Source organism: Capsicum annuum, chromosome 6, assembly GCF_002878395.1.
Source record: "Capsicum annuum cultivar UCD-10X-F1 chromosome 6, UCD10Xv1.1, whole genome shotgun sequence".
Lineage (NCBI taxonomy): Eukaryota > Viridiplantae > Streptophyta > Magnoliopsida > Solanales > Solanaceae > Capsicum > Capsicum annuum.
Window position 1 is genome coordinate 64,513,999 of NC_061116.1, and position 10,057 is coordinate 64,524,055.

Genomic DNA, 10,057 nt, shown 5'->3' on the forward strand with positions numbered 1-10,057 from the left:
AAATGCACCTCCCAAGATAGTATCTTCCATTGCTCTTGAACTGACATTTAGTGACCTATAGAAGATTTTTAATAGATTAGATCTTGTGATTATGTGATTAGGTACCATGCTCAGCTTTTTCTAGAATCTAAACCATGCCTCATACATGGATTATGCAGGTAATTATCTGAAATTATAAATTTCATAATTTAACTGTAGCATTCTTATAGGAGGGAAGAATTTATTCAGAAACTATCTATGCAACTCATGTCAAGTAGTGATAGAACCTCTCAGAATTTCCCCTAACCATAGTGATGCTTCTCCAGTCAACGAAGTGAGAACATCCTTCATCTCAAAGCTTTCTGGTCTACCCCCAAAATAGCATACGACGATTAGATCCCAGTAAAATTTGTAAAATTTTCAAGATACATGTATGTATCATTAGTTGCTGATCCTGAAAAGCACCCTTCAAGTTTAGAAATTGGATCATAGCACTAGTAATACTAAATTTAACATTGAGGGGTAAATGAGGAGGAATGATGGCTCCTATCTCAGCAAGTTCAACATATCACATGTCATCATCTTCATCATATGGCTGAAGGGGCTAATAAGCAGGAATCATCAGAGCTCTGACTCTTTGAATCTACCTTTACACTCGGACACTTGTCTTGGCTTGTCTAGTGATACTTGTTGGGATAACCTAGCTGCTTCAGCTAACCGCACTTTCTTAGCTACTCTAGTTTCTTTAGCTGCTGATGCTAATAATTATTTAGTCTGTCTATCAGCAATATTTTGTGGATCATTAGGTGGGGGAGGAGGAACATTTTGAGGTTCTTGAACCCCAGCACGAACACCATCACAAACTTGCCCTGACATCCTTCTTGGTGTTTGAAGAATTCTTTAAGACTCTGGATTAAAAGGGAGTAAGGGATTGGCTCTTCTCCTAGTGTTTGACATATACCGACATATGCCAAATTAAGAACAAAAAATAAAACCATCAAACTTTACCAACTTTAATCAACAATTCACACCATCTTTCTCAGAAAGGATGCCAAAATTTAATGTCACCCAAAACTAATATCCAATGAAGTATGTTGTAGTCGATGTTAAATATAATAACCCAACTAGGTTGGGGTCAAACCCACAGGAAAAATGTTGAACAATTGCTGAACTTGACAAAATTCACGAGCATTACAGAAAAGTAAATGGGGGAATTTCAAAGTCATAAGTAAATAGTAACCAAATCTTGAATACTTTGATTTTGTAAACAATAGAATATGAAAACTAGGACTGTGTTCCCCCTAGCTTCTCAACTTTGTAAATTCTCGTGTTTAACCCACCTACTTTGCTGCTCTGCATATAAATTCGACAAGCTATGTATTATCAGCCATCTTATGAACATGTTGATAAATCTCACCCTTTGCCTTGTGAATCTCAAGGCGTCGCGTTATTTCTCCTTGCCTATGACTTTATTTCAACTTTCACCTTTTGAGTCTGAAGTTGATTAGATGAGATGATGGAATAATAATATGGTTAGGAATCTTAACTTACTGTCTTAATCCTCTTTTCCTAATTTCAAACTCCCTTATGAGGACGTTATTGAATATAAGCAATCCTCAAGCTTCTACAGTAGCTCTGAGGTCAATTAATATGAAGAAGATTAAGATATATTCAGCTACAATAGAAAAGATGAATCTCCCACTTCCTTTATGTAGCTAATTCACCATAGTTCCCATTACCCTCAGGGAAATTAGCTGCTCATATTCATCCAACAATTCATGATAATCAATAAAGAAAGCATGTAATTGATTGCACAAGAATAAGAAGAATAAAATATAAAGTCTTCAATTGAATAATAACCTAAAAATGTCAAGAATAATGTAAAGTATTGTAAAAGTATGTAAAATAATGTTAAGGAACGTAACCTAATAAAGGAATAACCCAAAAGTTTGTATAGTGTCTTAAAAGAACTTAGAAATCCTAATTAAAATGGAATAGGAAAAGTAATGTCGGCACAAGGTACGACTCACTCATCCACTCGTAAGGTCTTCTTACGAGTCATACTGTGCTATTTGTATGTTCTCCAGTGTCTAATCTTCCAGGGCTCCAGGTTTCTGTTATCTTTATGACTCATGCTCATGAGTTGTACCTTCACCATACGAATCGTGGCCTTAACTCATTACCACCTGGGACTTCTTTCTTTAATGCTCTAAACCCTAGTTTGCTTATGATTTTCCTATACGAGTCGTACTTAGACTTTCGACTCGTCTTATTTTGAGACTTCAACTTTGAATCTGACTTTAGTTTCTATTCTCTTGACGAATGCTTCTTCAGATTCATATCCTCTTCTTATGATCCATATACTCCAGTCTTATCTTATCGTCACTTGGTTTTTCTATTTGGCTTTTGTTACTGTTATACTTATGAGTCAACCTATGAGTCATATGATGAGTTGACGACTAGTAAGGTGACTCATATCATCTGCAAACTTTGTCTTCTTCATGTCTTTTTCTTCCAATTTCATTCCAACACTATTATTGACCTGTTTCACCTGCAACAAGCACAAAATCACATCATATCTACTAAAATAATTTAAGAACAAGCATACATTCTTTTTTTTAAGCATCTAAAGTGTCGTGTTTCCATGACGCATCAACTCACACCTTCATAGTTAGCTATCATAACCTGTCGTTATCGCCCAATTAAAACAATTAGCATAAAATCAAACCATCAATTCTAGAATCAAGTATCAAGGCATTATGAAGTGGTATCGTCATACCGACTGTAGCTTGCAAGCAATGTTACTAGCCAACACTTAGGGGATTCTTATGTACCCCACAAGATTTTTAATTAATCCAAAGTCATGTCCGCCACGGCCTATCCAAATCATTTGAAACCAACCAAACCAATTTAGGTTCCATTACCATATTATGCAATGCAAAGCTTTCAATAATAGTCAAACTATGTGACAAAATCCTTATCATAGGTCTTTTAACAAACATGTTGAGCGCATAAGATTTCCAAAACCAAAAGCCATGTATCAATTGACCATTCCCATGCAACCACATGTTCAAACAACAGTTATAACATGAAAACTATAAGAAAAATATGGTAAAACATTATCTAACCAAGAACAACCAAAACTCCCAACATGTATTTCAAAACCCAATCATTATCACAATAATACCATGAAAACTATCCATTAAACATGTTTTTAGTTGACTAACAATGAGGGAGGAGTCACATGCCTTAGTCACGAAGATTCATTAAATGATTTTGATCCTTAAGCCTTTAGATGGCCACCTTAAAGAAACCCTAGCCCAATCTTCTTAAGAGGTTTTTAGAGTGTGTTTGGAGAGTGTTTTGATCTTCTAAAGTATGGATTGAGGGACCAAATAGTATTATAAGACGTGGGGTCTTCAGGTTTTGGGGTGGGAAATATCCAAAATACCCTTAGCTTAAGAACTGTAAAAACAATACATGAGGGTACGGTTGGAACCCTCAACTCATATCTACACAATACAAGTAGTAACCTCAACTCATAAGTTGACCCAAAAGTTGGACACCACATTCTGTCCAACATACGATTCCTTGGCCTAACTCGTACCATCACCAAATGACTAGCATCCTTCGAATTATACCCTAAGTAGGACATCTAGGCTAGAAACTGGATAACATATAGTTTGATTCAACCCTCTTGTCATATTAATATATGAATCATCACCACCAGCCCATAACCACAATACAAGCCTAACCACCAGACATTGAATACCTTACGAGTTGGGTCACCTAACCTATATCCATACCATATGACTAGTATGGTGAGTCGTATGATGACCAGAAAGCTTAAGACTTGAGAAACTTGCAATGACATAACCCAAAATATTTCAATTCTTACCCACTTGGAGCATTCATCCCCAAAGGATGGGACGAGGAAGTATGAGCAGGATTTAAACCCTAACACCTCTACTTTGACTTTTAACTAAGTTAGAAAACAAAGATGCAAGGAATTCAATCTTTCCTTTAACTAAGTTATATAATAGCGATGTTAAGAAGGACACATACCTTACGTAAAAATTTCCAGAATGGAAAATAAGAATGGATACTTAGACTTCATGTCCTCTTCAGCTTCCCATGTACCCTCTTCCACCTTGTGTTTTCTCTATAGAACCTTTACTGAGGCTACATCCTTGGTTTGCAACTGACGAACTAAGATCTCAACTGGGATCTTCTCATAAGATAGGGAATCAAAAATACCAATATCCTTCATAGGCACAATTTATGATGTATCACCCATACACTTCCTCAATATAGAAACATAGAATGTTGGGTGAATGAAGCTCAAATTAGAAGACAACTCCAACTCATACACAACATTGCCAACACTTTTCAAAATCAAGTATGGACTAACATACTGGGGATTGAGCTTCCCCTACTTCCTAAATCGCATTACTCCCTTCATGAGGACGCCTTTAGGAATACCCTATCCCCAACCTTAAATTCTAACTTCCGATGAATCACATCCACATAGGACTTTTGGCAACTTTGGGCAGCCTTAAGCCTATCCTGAATCACCTTCACCCTCTCTATAGCTTGGTGAACCAAATTCGGGTGAAACATATTCGCCTCTCCTACCTCAAACCACCCAATAGGAGATCAACATCTCCTACCATAAACACCTCAAAAAGAGTCATTCCAATGTTAGAGTGGTAGCTATTATTGTAAGAAAACTTTATAATAGACAAATGCTCAACCTAACTACCACCATAATTAATTACGCAAGCACGAAGAATATCCTTTAATGTCTAATTCATTCTTTACACTTGCCTATCTGACTACAGGTGAAAAGTAGTACTAAGATTCACTTTAGTCCCCAAACCTTTTTTAAATGATCGCCAAAAGTAAGATGAGAACTGCGTACCATGATTCGAGATGATAGAAATAGGTACCCCATGCATCTTCACGAACTCTTGATGATACAACCTCGCATAATCCTCAACTGAGAAATTAGTCCTTACTGGTAAAAAGTGAGCCGACTTTATCATCTTATCCACAATGACCCAAACTGAATCAAACTGATTCTAAGAGCGAGAAAGACCGGTAACAAAATTCATGTTGATCACTTCCCACTTCCACTCTAGCAACATGATTTCTTAATAAAATCCTTTGATCCTCATGTGGTCAACTTTCACTTTTTGGCACATCATACACTTAGCTACAAAACTAGCCATATCCTATTTCATATTGTTCCACCAATATATCTCCTTAAGGTTATGATATATTTTCATCAAACGAAGATGAACAACAAAATACGATTCATGCGCCTCAGCCAAGATCCTCTCTTGCAAGCCATCTACATCAGGAACATATAATCTCCCTTGGTACCATCACCACTAATCTCTAAGGCCATCACCTTCTTTCCACTAATATCACCCTTGATTCACATAAAAATAGGATATGACATCTTATTCTTTTTGATTTCAGCACCAAGAGATGACCGTACCACGTCCTGCACAATCACGCCACCATCCTCGGAGTCCAAGAGGTGAACTCCAAGGTTAGCCAAATAATGAATGTCTTTCACCAACTCCCACTTCCCTTTATTTACGTGAGCCAGACTTCCCATGGATAACCTGCTAAGATCATCAAGAACCACATTAGCTTTACCTGGATGGTAGTGAAGACTCATTTCATAATCCTTAAGAAGCTCAAACCATATTGTTTACCTGAGGCTAAGCTCTTTCTGAGTAAACACATACTGCAAGCTCTTATGATTAGAAAAGATATCCAAATGTACCCCATATAAATAGTGATGCTAGATTCTCAATGTGAATACCATAACTAATAACTCCAAGTCATGTGTCAGATAATTCTTCTCGTACACCTTCAGTTGTCTAGAGGCATAAGATTCTCCTTTCCATGTTGCATCAAGACGCAACTCAGCCCTACACTAGATGCATCTTAATAGACCACACACCCCTCAGTGCCATCAGGTAGAGTCAAGATCGGAGACAAAGTTAGCTTATCCTTCAGATTCTCAAAACTACCCTCACAAGCATCAGATCACAGGAACTTTACCTTCTTTTGAGTCAATTTAATGAACAGGGCAGCTATAGTAAAAAAACTCTTCACAAACCTCCAGTAGTAACCTGCTAAATCCAAGAAGCTCCAAATATCGATTGGAGTCGTGGGTCTAGGCTACCTCTTAACCACTATAAATCTCTGCGGATCTACTTTGTTCCCTTCACTAAAAATAACATGACCCAAAAAAGTGACAACATTCAACCAGTGCTCATATTTTGAAAATTTTGCATACAACTATTGATTTTCAAGGTCTGCAACACTATACGGAGGTGATTGGCATGATCCACCTTACTTTTTGAGTACACTAGAATAGCGTCTATGAAAATAATTGCGAACAAGTCTAGAAACTAACATAAAACCTTATTCATCAAATCTATGAATGCCGTTGGGGCATTGGTCAACCTAAAAGACATAACCAGAAACTCAAAATGCCCATATTAGGTATGAAAAGCGGTCTTAGGGATATCCATCTTCCTAATCTTTAACTAATGATACCCAGATCAAAGATTAATCTTGGAGAAAAAATTAGCACCCTGAAGCTGATCAAACAAATTATCTATCCTTGGAAGAGAGTACTTATTCTTTACTGTCACCTTATTCAACTATTGATAATCAGTACCTATTCAAAGGGAACCATCTTTCTTAGGCACAAATAACACTGGTGCACCCCACGGGGACATACTAGGATGGATTAAACCCTTGTCTAAGAGATCCTTGAGTTCCTATTTAAGCTTCTTTAACTCAATCGGAGCCATTCTAAATTAGATGAGTGTTTGGAACAAAATCAATCCCAAACTTTATCTCCTTATCAGGGGGAACGCTAGGAAGGTCATCAGGGAAGACTTCAGGAAATTCATTCACTATCAGGTCAGAATGCAGAGAAGGACCCCCTGAGTTAAAATCTTTAATCCAGAGTAGATGGTAGAGACATCCCTTAGAGATTAATCTCCGAGCTCTAAGATAAGATTTGAGTTTCCCCGTAGGAGCCAAAGAACCACCTTTTCACTTAAGAACCAATTTATTAGGGAATTTAAAGACGACCTTATGAGTCTGATAGTATAGAGAAGCATAGCATGAGTGCAGCTAATCCATCCCCAATATGATATCAAAATCCACCATATCTAATTCAAATAGGTCACCACAGTGTCTTTTCTACCAACAGACACCACACCTCCCCTATAGACTCTTTTAGTAATCACAGAGTCACCTATCAGGGTAGAAATAGAAAAAGAGTCTAAAACACACTCGATACCAAAACCACAATGCATAATCATAAATAGGGTCACAAAAGGGAGAGTGGACCCCAAATCAAGTAAACAATACACATCACAAAAAAAGAGTTTTAATATACCAGCCACGACATCAAGTGATGAATTAGAATCCTGTCGGGTAGTGATAGGATAAAGATAGTTTAAACAAGTGTCGGAGCCAGATGATGCACCCCTTTGGTGCCGGAGCCGAAGAAGAGGCAACTGGAACCTTGTTTTCCCTAGAGGAAACCTTATAAACTGGACAGTTTCTAAGCTTGTGCCCTGGTTGACCGCAGTTTAAGCATTTATCCCTCCTGTCATCACAGAAAGCCCAATGCAATCTACCATAAAACCTAAAAGAAGGATATTATGGAGCTGGTTATGCCCCACTAGCCTGAGATGGGGCACCTTGTTCCCTGAAGTTGTCTCCACCATGGAAACACCTATCACCCAACGGCTTTAGGTAGGGATCACTAACCATTGAGTAAGACCCAAAATTGCCCTACTTCTTCTTGGGCCACTTACCACCATCCCTGCCTCTCTACTATTAGCCACCACCCTACTCAGAGAACCTTAACTTTTTACCGTACCTCTACCCTATCTCAGTCTGCTTCTTATTTTCTTTTTTTACCTATTTTATATACATAACTAACCTAGAGATATCTATGTTTGTGATAAAAAAGACAACCTTATTTTCCAATATCAAGTCTCGAGACAACCCAAAAGCAAACGTTCTCATTCTATCCCTCATGCTAGAAACCAACTTCGAAGCATACCGAGATAACTGGTGAAATATCAAGGCATACTCTTTGACTTTAATCTTACCTTACTTCATATTAAAAAACTCTTTCGCCTTTGTTTCCCTCAACTCCTGAGGAAAGAAGCAGTCCAAAAAAGCCTTAGAAAAATCCTCCCACATAGATAACTCAGCATCGTCACCCCTTGACTGATCCCATTTCTTGTACCATTGGTATACCGTATCCTTCAACTGGAAGGAAACAAACTCCACACCCTCTATATTAGTGTCATGTATAACACAAAATTTTTTTGCATATCATTTAGAAAACCTTGAGGATCCTCCTCAACTTTAATACCAGTAAAGGTCAGAGGGTTTAGCCATATAACCTAGACAACCCTTGTGGCCTCATAAGATGAAGTAACAGGAACACCACGCTCAAACTGAGAAGCTACCAACTATGCCAACATATGAATGGACTGATAAAACTTAGCATTCATTACTTCAGCTTGAGGATCTCGAGAAGGACTAGAGAGAACTAGTAAAACTCTAGGAGGAAAATCAGGAATTGGACCCTAGATTAGGTATGGCCCTATAAGTAGAACGTGTCCCATTATTGTTCTCAGGTGGGATAGAGCAGTTTTTGTAAGCTTCAGATTGTCAAGGAGGAATAATATAAAAAGCAAACAAATAGGAATTAGAGGAGAATTTAGGACCTTAGACTCTATAGCTTGCAAACAGAACACAAGAAAGAGAAACATTCTTAAATGCCTCATAGCCTTTCCCTTATAAGTGCGGTGCGATACACACCTTTAAAAGAGATTCTACTCGACACAACTATGAAGAATCCCAATTGAAAATGAACCTAGGTCTCTGACACCAATCTGACATGACTTAAACCAGGGTCTAGTCGTGTCTGGTGCCTCAAGCCCAATCAGGACCGAAGACTACCCTCAAAACCTAACCATAACTACCCTGCAATCCATGTCGAATGAATTCAAAACATATAACAAGATATATCAAAATAATTAAAAGATATTTAAAGAAGTTTATAACCATAAAAAGCCAAATATCCAACCAAATTCCCAATTGCTGTCAGCCTTAATGTCAATAACAATACCAAGTCTGACACCAATATTGACACTGTTTGTGCCCATAGTAGTCACACAAAGTCTCTATTCGAAAACAAAGAACATCCGATTGGTATATTCCCCCGTCCATAGCTAAAACCAAAGTCTAAGAAACAAAAATATTGTAAAGAAGTACATAGCATGAAATGGAGTCTTCAGGAGTATTGAAGATCACTATTTTGGTCTGACATAAATATTGTCCCCAAATCTAAGTCACTGAGTAGGAGAAGTAGTATGGCTAATTCCTGTATCACGTTGTGAAACAACACCCGAAGATGCTTAGCGGGAAAATGCTAGCATTTATTCAAGAAAAAGGATAAAATAATGTCATTATTCAAAACCAAAGTAAATAACTATATGCAACCATATACATACATATATACCATGTGAGGAAAGGGAACCAAGTTTAGCAAAAATTTAAAAGTTTAACCTAGGTTTGTGTGCTTTCCTTTCATAATCTACCCATGGGCTATATAGGTCCAATGTTACCCCTTGAATGGGCCCCAATGCATGTAGCTGCATGAATTAGAGATATCATAGGGGTTGGGGATTCTGTGTAGCCTTCACCCTTCATGATACAAATATACAAGTATAAACTTGGGGGATTCCCATGTACCCCACAAGCATATGGTCACCAAGACCAACCCTTATGTCAGCAAACATGAGTTCCCAGTGTCCGTCCATCAGACTCACACCTTTATAATTATCTATCACAACCAACCATTATCACCCAATTAAAATATTTAGCATAAAATCAAACCACCAATTCTAAAATCAAGTGTCAAGGTATTATGAAGTGGTATCATCATACCGACTATAGCTTGCAAGCATGTCACTGGCCAATTCTTAGGCTATTCCCATGTACCTCACAAGATTTA